At 38.6% G+C, this 8,427-nt stretch overlaps 1 pseudogene; it reads right to left on the bottom strand.

Annotated features, from left to right (window-relative positions):
- Positions 1-1,988: 1,988 nt before the first annotated feature.
- On the bottom strand, positions 1,989-3,237 carry LOC132182148 (phenolic glucoside malonyltransferase 1-like; annotated as a pseudogene).
- Between the last annotated feature and the right edge of the window lie 5,190 nt (positions 3,238-8,427).

Genomic DNA, 8,427 nt, shown 5'->3' with positions numbered 1-8,427 from the left:
ATTTGGGGGTGGCCGAACTACCACCATGGGCTGTGGGGGTGGTGACCGGCCAGATGGGGGTAGCTACAGCCACACCCAAACTTTTTTTTTTTTTAAAAAAAAAAAATTAATTAAATATAATTTTTAATGTTTTTAATTTTTTTTTAAAAAATATTATTTTTTTAATTAATTAGATTGACATGCGTCAAAATTTGTTATTGGTGCATACGTGGCGTTCCATCAAATTTTGGACGGAATTTTCATCTCCGTCTTTAGGCAAACCCAAGTTAGCTCATGTGATAAAAAGTAAACATTAGGGAACAAAAAATTAAAAAAAAATTAAATCAAAGGGGGAATAAGGTATTTAACACTAATTATAATACCGTTTATGCTTGATTTAATGTTCTAACACACACACACACAAAAGATAATTTTTTAACAAAGAAGATGAAACTCAATATGGTTTGACAACGATATAGAAAACGATTGATAATTGTGGTGGATTGATATAATATTCTTCCACTTGAATACCTTTTCTTACTCCACAAACTAAATTAGATGAAGCATGCATGTTATGTTCATTTCAGTGGGCCTTTATTAGGGCCGCACTAACTTAAGTGAACTATCTTATGCTCATTTTCAGTGGCCCTTATTATGCATACCAAAGTGGGCTGCTTTCTGTAGGTTTTGTTTGGTAGCTTTTGTGGGGTTAGTTTCTGGGAGTTTTGCAGTTGTGTTTCTAGAAGAAGATTTCTGGATTTTTCTCTTTGGTGTGCGGTTTAATTAGTTGGGATTTTATTTATTTATTTATTATTTTTTTTTAATAGATTATTTGGTTATTATACATGTTTTTCCTTCCCACTTAACAGTTGATTAAGATGAGGGTATGATTTTTTTTCCAAAAAGAAAGAAAAATATGAGGGCCGGTATGAATTAAATTGGAAACTTGTATTAAGAATCATGTTACAAGTTTGGACTAAAGTGTAAAGTCATCTTACCCTTCTCAGACTACTATTCTTCAAACCTTAAATTAAGACAGTATTATCTCCTTAAAATTGTCGATACCTATTCCCACAAGGATGCAAATATCCTTGACCACATCAAGCAACAAGTATACAAGAGAATCCCATGACTGTATCATCACTACCTAAGAAAAAGAAAAGGGCGTGTGATGAAAATCAGGCTGGCCATATAATCATTTTGTCTTGATATGAGATGGACAGATATACCAGGAAGCTCCCAAGGTTCACATCTGTTATAAGGTCAACCTCTGCAATCTCCACGCCACAAAAGCTCCCATTGAACACTTTGGGTGGGGGCAAACCTCTGCAATCTTCCCCAGATAGTTGTATCCACTAGCTTGTGTTTAATTTGGTGCCGAGAAAAATTGCGGTTTTTTTTTTTTTTTTTTTTTCGAATTAATTTATAAAGATATATATTAGACTTATTTTTATATTTTTACGGATTTAGGAGAAATATTGACAAGTTTTTATAATTTGAAAGGACATGGTAGTACTAGTTTGATGATTTAGTGCCAAATTAGCGCTCTCTCGAACTGTAGCAAGCTAAGGATTTTTTTTTTTTTTTTTAATTATTAATATTGATTTGATTTTTTTCTTAATAATTGTATTCAAATATTGTACTACTAAAATAGAATTATATATATTTTTTTATAAGCGTGCTCTGCGTGCAAATATGTTAAACCAAGTTGTGAAAAACATTAAAATCTCTTACTATCCTATTATATATAGCCTAACTAATTGGCCCGCCCCTTGTCCCTGAACATACGTAATCTTGCAAGCAATGCGAGTAATATTAGAATTCACTTTTATGTTATTTTTGTGATTTTTGGGTGTTTTTTTCAAAAATAATATGATTCTTAAAATTATCATTGAGCGTGTAATTATATTGATCATTATTGAATTTTGATCTAATAATAATTTTCAAAGTCACCTCATTTTTCGAAGGACAAAAAATAATAGAAGATGAACTTCTAAAATTATTTGCTTTTACGGAGCTTCAATACCTTTGGAAAATAATGAAGCAAAAGCTTCCATTTGATCATGTTTCTTCAAAACCAATCCTATTTCAATTCCTCCACCGCCATCTCTACCATCCGAAAGACACATAGCTCCTGTTCCATCTGTGGAAATCATCTCTACCTTCCTTGGCCTTCCCCACCCAAAATCAGTGCTGTAAAGCTCAAACCGAGGTGACCCGGCAATGCCAACATATCTAGGGCTATCAATCTTCTTAGCGAACACCATCGGCAGCCAGTTTTCAGCCCCACTCAGGACCCATCATCCAAACTAGCTTATTATAGCTTCGCTGAAAGCCTTGACGGCCACAGCCACGCCATCTTCCCCCAACATCTCATTTCTCTCCGCAACCGGTACACGACGTCCCATGCAGTTTCCAAAATAATTCCCAGGGATAGGAGCCTCCAGTCGACGCCTGGCGTCCACATTAATGCCAAGAAGGTATTTGGTGTCCCCTACTCCTTCTGCCTTGGCTAGACAAACCCACGTGTAGGCACATGTTATTGCAAAAGTTGATAAGTGAAGTAGTAGTTGTTTTTGTTCATTCTTCTCCTCCAGCGCGGTGGTTATGATCAATTGCCTGAGATTTTGCAGTTTTGATTGAGTCAACTCGAATGTGCCTCGTACAACATCCGGTGGAGTTTTGAGTTCCCATACTATTAGGCTCTTGTTGTTTGGACCGTTATGGTTCATCCACTGGTTCAGGAAGATTCCCTCCAGCCCGGCAGGGTCCTTGATGACCGTCCTGTCGTAGGATGGTGTTAGCTCCGGTACCAAGGACAAACCGCCATGTTTGCACAAGTGAGCCCATGATTTGATAAACATGGTTGAACTTTTGCCGTCGAGAACGGCATGGTGTGCGGTGATTCCAATGCAAAATCCGAATGAAGGAAACCGAATCGATCGCCCTCTATGTAGTTGATGATGGGTTTGTGAGACTCCTTAGGCCAAGTGAGGGTACGGGCAAGAGGGAGATAGTGTTGGGGGGTAAGGGAGAGCGAGTGTTTGAGTTTTGGAAGAACGGAATCCAAGAGGGGTGCGTTGGTAGGATTGATTTCATAGAAGAAAACTCGCTGGACTGGCCGGGGGGAATCTTAGCAAGAATATGTCAAATTAAGAATGTGAGAGGAAGAGAGTTTGGGCTGGCCGAGTCTGGTGAGGTTGGTGGTGGTGTCACCCGAAAAACCTCAAGTATTTTCACCGAGTTATTGGGTGCCATTTTTTGAGCTACTTGCAACCTCTACTAAAATAAATAACAGGCCGGTTGCGGGCCTTATATTCGTTTTCCATTGATAAATGTGGGAATTTTGCTAGAGCGGTTAGCTATAATCTTTTACCACTCAAATCATAAGATATGTAATTATACTCTTCTAAACTTTTTCATTGAACTTGGTTATCTGCATCTAAAAGACTTCCACATGAATTTACTAAATATATCATGTGCCACCCAACGAAGCCTAGAGTGGATTACAACATATAAATACTTTACGTTGGACGAGATTAATTTATGAGTAATGCTAGGGACCATTTTTTTATCCTTTTAAAGTTGATGTGACTTTTAAAATTACTATTAAATTTTAGATGAATCATACCTGAATTTTAATCTAATAGTGATTTTGAAAGCCACATCAATTTTAGAAGGATAAAAAGAGAATAAAAAGATGGTCTATAGCAAAGTGCAGTTTAAGAAGATTTTTGTTCGGTTCTTGACAGTGAAAATACATGAGGAAAGAATTTGTCATGATCCCAACTGATTTTCAACCATATTTAGTTGACACAAAGATCAATTTTATTAAATTCTATTTTAGATTGGGATTTTACTGATTATTTGAGTAACTTCTATCTTTAGATTTCCTTTGGTAATACCAACCAAGTATTTTCATAATTAGTTTGTTTTATTTTCATTGTTAGGAGAATTTTATTACCTTTCAATTTTCATAGCTAGCCTTATGTATTGGAATAATAAGTTTTGTCATCAATAATATTATCAATAGATGAAATGGAGAAAAGCTGGTTAGGCTAAATTAAAGAATGGGACACAATTGTCCCAATTTAAAAAGTTGAAGACAGTTTTGTCCCAACTTTCACATCTTTTTGATTAAATGGCTCATCGATCTCCGTTCAATTTGAAAATGGAGAGGATCCATTTTCAAGTTTTCTCTATTAACTAACTTGTATGTTGATTTTTGTAAATTAACAACAGTTTTTCCTTCATGTTTTTGGCTTTTGTTAAGGGTCAGTTTGAATTTGCGATTTCAAAAATAATAATTTTAAAATGTGCGATTTAAAAATATTATTACGACAAAGATAAATCAATATTCAAACGCCAAAAACCCAATAAATGTCACTTTCACACAAGCAATGAGGAATTTTCTTTTGCACAATTTTCTAGCCGTAACACACAAAAGTGAGAACATGATAAAAGAAAGAGATTACAACTCATGCCAGTAAATTCATGTGTGGCAACTCAAAACTCTCTTTTTCCTCCATTTTCTTCCTCTCATTGGGCTCTTCTTCACCCTCTTGTCTTCGTCTTCGTGCAGACTAACTTCTCTTTTTCGGTGCCCCCAAAACAAAAGCAAAAACCAATGTATTTAAGAAAGTGGAGACTAACTTCTCTTTTCCGGCCAAGAAGAAGAGGTACCATGGGATCTTGATGAGATTCGGGCTCTTCAGTCTAAGGCAAATGACGTTATGGAAGAAGAAGAGATGAAATGGCAACAAAGAGCTAAAGTAAATTGGCTGAAGCATGGGGACAAGAATTCTAAGTTTTTTCATGCATGTGCTACGGAGAGGAGAAGGGCCAACACTATAACTAGTATTGTTGATCTGGAGGGGAAAATTTGTGATACACCCGCAACCATTGAAGCTGCGTTTATTTCCTATTCCAGGGGAATCCTCACCACGTCGAACCCGACAGGGGTAGATGAAGCACTGGATCTCTTATCAACAAGAATAACAGCTGAAATGAATGCAGACCTGGAGAAAGCCGTCTCTAGAGAGGAAGTTAGCTTGGCTCTAAGCCAAATGGCGCCTCTAAAATCACCGGGTCCAGACGGATTTCCAGCAGGTTTCTTCCAAGATAATTTTGCTGTTGTGGGAGAGGAGGTATTTGAAGCTATACAGAATTTTTTCTCCTCAGGTGTTCTTTCCCCAACTGTAAACTCTACGTATATTGCTCTTGTTCCAAAAAAATCAAATTCTGTTGTGGTTTCCGATTATAGACCTATTTCATTGTGCAATGTCCTGTATAAAATTCTTTCTAAGATTTTGGCAAACAGGTTAAAGCTACTGCTCCCTCATATTATTTCGAGTAATCAGTCCGCCTTTATTCCAGGCAGGCTGATTTCGGATAATATTTTAGTTGCCTATGAAACACTACACACTATGCATTCTAGGATGTATGGTCGTGTGGGATACATGGCGCTAAAATTGGATATGAGCAAAGCGTACGACAGGGTGGAGTGGATTTTTTTGGAGAAGGTAATGAGAAAGATGGGTTTCTCTGAAAAATGGATCAATATGGTGATGCAATGTGTTACGACAGTGTCTTACTCCATTTTGATTAATGGAGTACCAGTGGGCAATTTCTCACCTTCCAGAGGAATTCGCCAGGGTGACCCTCTCTCTCCATACCTGTTCATCCTCTGTGCGGAGGTCCTAAGCACACATTTCCAGCATGCCGAGAGCACTGGCTTATTGGGGGGGGGGGGTCCCAACATCTCCACGAGGTATGAAGATAAATCATTTATTTTTTGCTGACGATAGTCTCCTTTTCTGTAAGGCTACAACGCAGGATTGGGGACAGTTAGCAAAATTATTGGATACCTATGAGAGAGCCTCGGGGCAACGTCTGAATAAGGATAAAACGACAGTGTTTTTCAGCAGAAATACGCCCCAGGTTGTACGTGAAAGTATCCTATCTCTGATAAATGTTCCAGCATCTCAACGCTATGACTCTTATTTGGGTCTCCCCGCTCTCGTGGGGAAATCTCGAACAAGGGAGTTTTTGTTTTTGAAGGATAAGGTGAAAAGAAAATTATCAGACTGGAAAGTTAATTTCCTTTCACAAGCTGGGAAGGAGGTTTTACTAAAAGCAGTGGTGCAGGCAATACCTACGTACAGCATGAGCATATTTTTGCTACCCAAAGAGCTTTGCAAGGATTTAAATAGGCTAATGCAACAATTCTGGTGGGGACATACTGAGAAAGAAAAGAAAATTCACTGGCTAAGTTGGGAAAAAATGAGCCTTGCTAAAGAAAAAGGAGGGATGGGGTTCAGAGATATTGTTTGTTTTAATAAAGCTATGTTAGCAAAACAAAGCTGGAGATTAATGCAGAACCCGCAGAGTTTGGCGGGGAAGATTATCTCTGCTAAGTATTTTTATCGGGGAACTTTTATGTCGGCAAAGGTGGGGAATAAGCCTTCTTACGCTTGGCGTAGTATATTAGCAGGCAGGGATTTATTCCAAGAAGGGTGTTTCTGGAGGATTGGTGACGGGCGATCAGTTTCAATCTGGGGAGACAGATGGCTCCCAAGACCATCCACTTTCTCCATCCAATCCCATTGCACGTTGCTGTCAGAGGAAGCAAAAGTGGTGGAACTCTTAGAAGAGAATCCGGTTAGATGGAATGAAACTCTGGTGAGGACAATTTTCGATCCTGAGGAGGCAGATTTAATTTGCAATATTCCACTTAGCAAATACCATCAGCCGGATAAACTGATATGGTATCCAACAAATTCAGGGGAATTTTCTGTCAAAAGTGCTTACCACCTTGAGAAGGAACGTCAAGAGAGGGGGAAAGGGGAGAGCTCAAGTCAAGGCAGAAGGTTAGCAACTGGAAAACCATATGGGGTTTAAATGTACCAAACTCTTCCAAAGTATTCTTATGGAGGGCCTGTAAAAACATTCTCCCTACTAAGGAAAACCTCAGAAAAAGAGGGCTTATTGAGGAGGATCGTTGCATCTTCTGCTGCAGAGTGAAAGAAACGGTCCATCATATACTGTGGGCATGCCCTTCAGCTCAAGACGTTTGGGGTACCAGTAGCCGTAAGCTCCAAAAATGTACCAGGAGCTATAGTGATTTCAAGGATTTCTTTGAGGAGATGACGGTCCAGTTGTCTGGGGAAGATCTAAATCTATTGGCTCTAACAATCCGGGGAATTTGGAGGAGGCGGAACTCCGTTGTGCATGGAGGTGAGTTCATTCACCCAAGTGTCATAGCTAATACAGCTAGGGAAGGCCTCTTACAATACACACAGGCAAATGAAAAGGAGCTGACCCAGGCCGAGGTAGGGAGAGGAGAAACGGGCATGAAATGGCAGGCCCCTCCGTCCGGGTTCTACAAAGTTAATTGGGACATTGCAATCTCATCTGAAAGGAAATGTATGGGAATCGGCGTGATTATTAGAGATGCAGCGGGTCGAGTTCTAGCGGCCCAAAGTAAATCCTTCATGGCTGTCTATGATCCAGCTGCGGGAGAAGCTTTGGCCGCTCTGCATGCAGTCGACCTATGCAGGGACCTTGGTTTCTATGACATAATTCTTGAAGGGGATTCACTTTCTGTGGTGAAGGCAATCGGAGAGAGAGATCCAAACTGGCTCAGGTATGGGCATATCGTGGAGGATATAAAGACAGTGCTAAGAACCCTTCGACAATGGAAGATTCGCCACGCCAAGCGCGAAGAAAATAATGCAGCACATGGACTGGCGAAGGAGGCGTTAAAGCTTATTATGGATAATATTTGGATTGAGGAGATCCCGTCTTGTATCTCAAATATTGTTCAGTTAGAGGGTAATGACCTCTCTTTATAGAGCCAAGGCTCTCTGTATTTCTTTCTCATTTTGAATGAAGAATACCCAGTTTCAAAAAAAAAAAAAAAGGATAGTTCCACAATTTAACCACAGTAATTTGCACCTCCTCCAAAATCTAGCGGTCATGCATCCTGCTATCAGACGCTCCTCCTCCACTCCATGGCGAACACAACGACCTACTCCCTGAAGAGTTGCTCGATATGATTCCTTATAGATGTCACCTTTGTCAAAGAGCCTAAATCAAAGTGGATTAGTGGATTGTTAAGCATTTTTTATATATATTTTTAAAAAAAAGTAATGATAGGAACTATAATTTTATCCTACAATATTACTACAGTCATAACCAACATTTTTTCTTTAAAAAAGAAAAAGAAAAAAAAAAAGAAAGAAGAAGAATGCTAAAAACTACATTTTTTTTCTCCCATAATTATCAAACAATGTTGATATGGTAGTACTAGCCAATCTTTAGATCAATACATACAAGGGTTGATTTATAAAAATAGTTCTTCAAATTATAAAAATAAAAAAAGTGAGTTCAATAGAAATGTTATTGCATATGAAAATCTCTTCCTATCATAAAGAGAGAGAGAGAGAG

This window comes from Corylus avellana, chromosome ca5 (assembly GCF_901000735.1).
Source record: "Corylus avellana chromosome ca5, CavTom2PMs-1.0".
In the NCBI taxonomy this organism is placed as follows: domain Eukaryota; kingdom Viridiplantae; phylum Streptophyta; class Magnoliopsida; order Fagales; family Betulaceae; genus Corylus; species Corylus avellana.
Note: the sequence above shows the minus strand (reverse complement) of the source record. Positions and strands in the feature narration are given on the sequence as shown.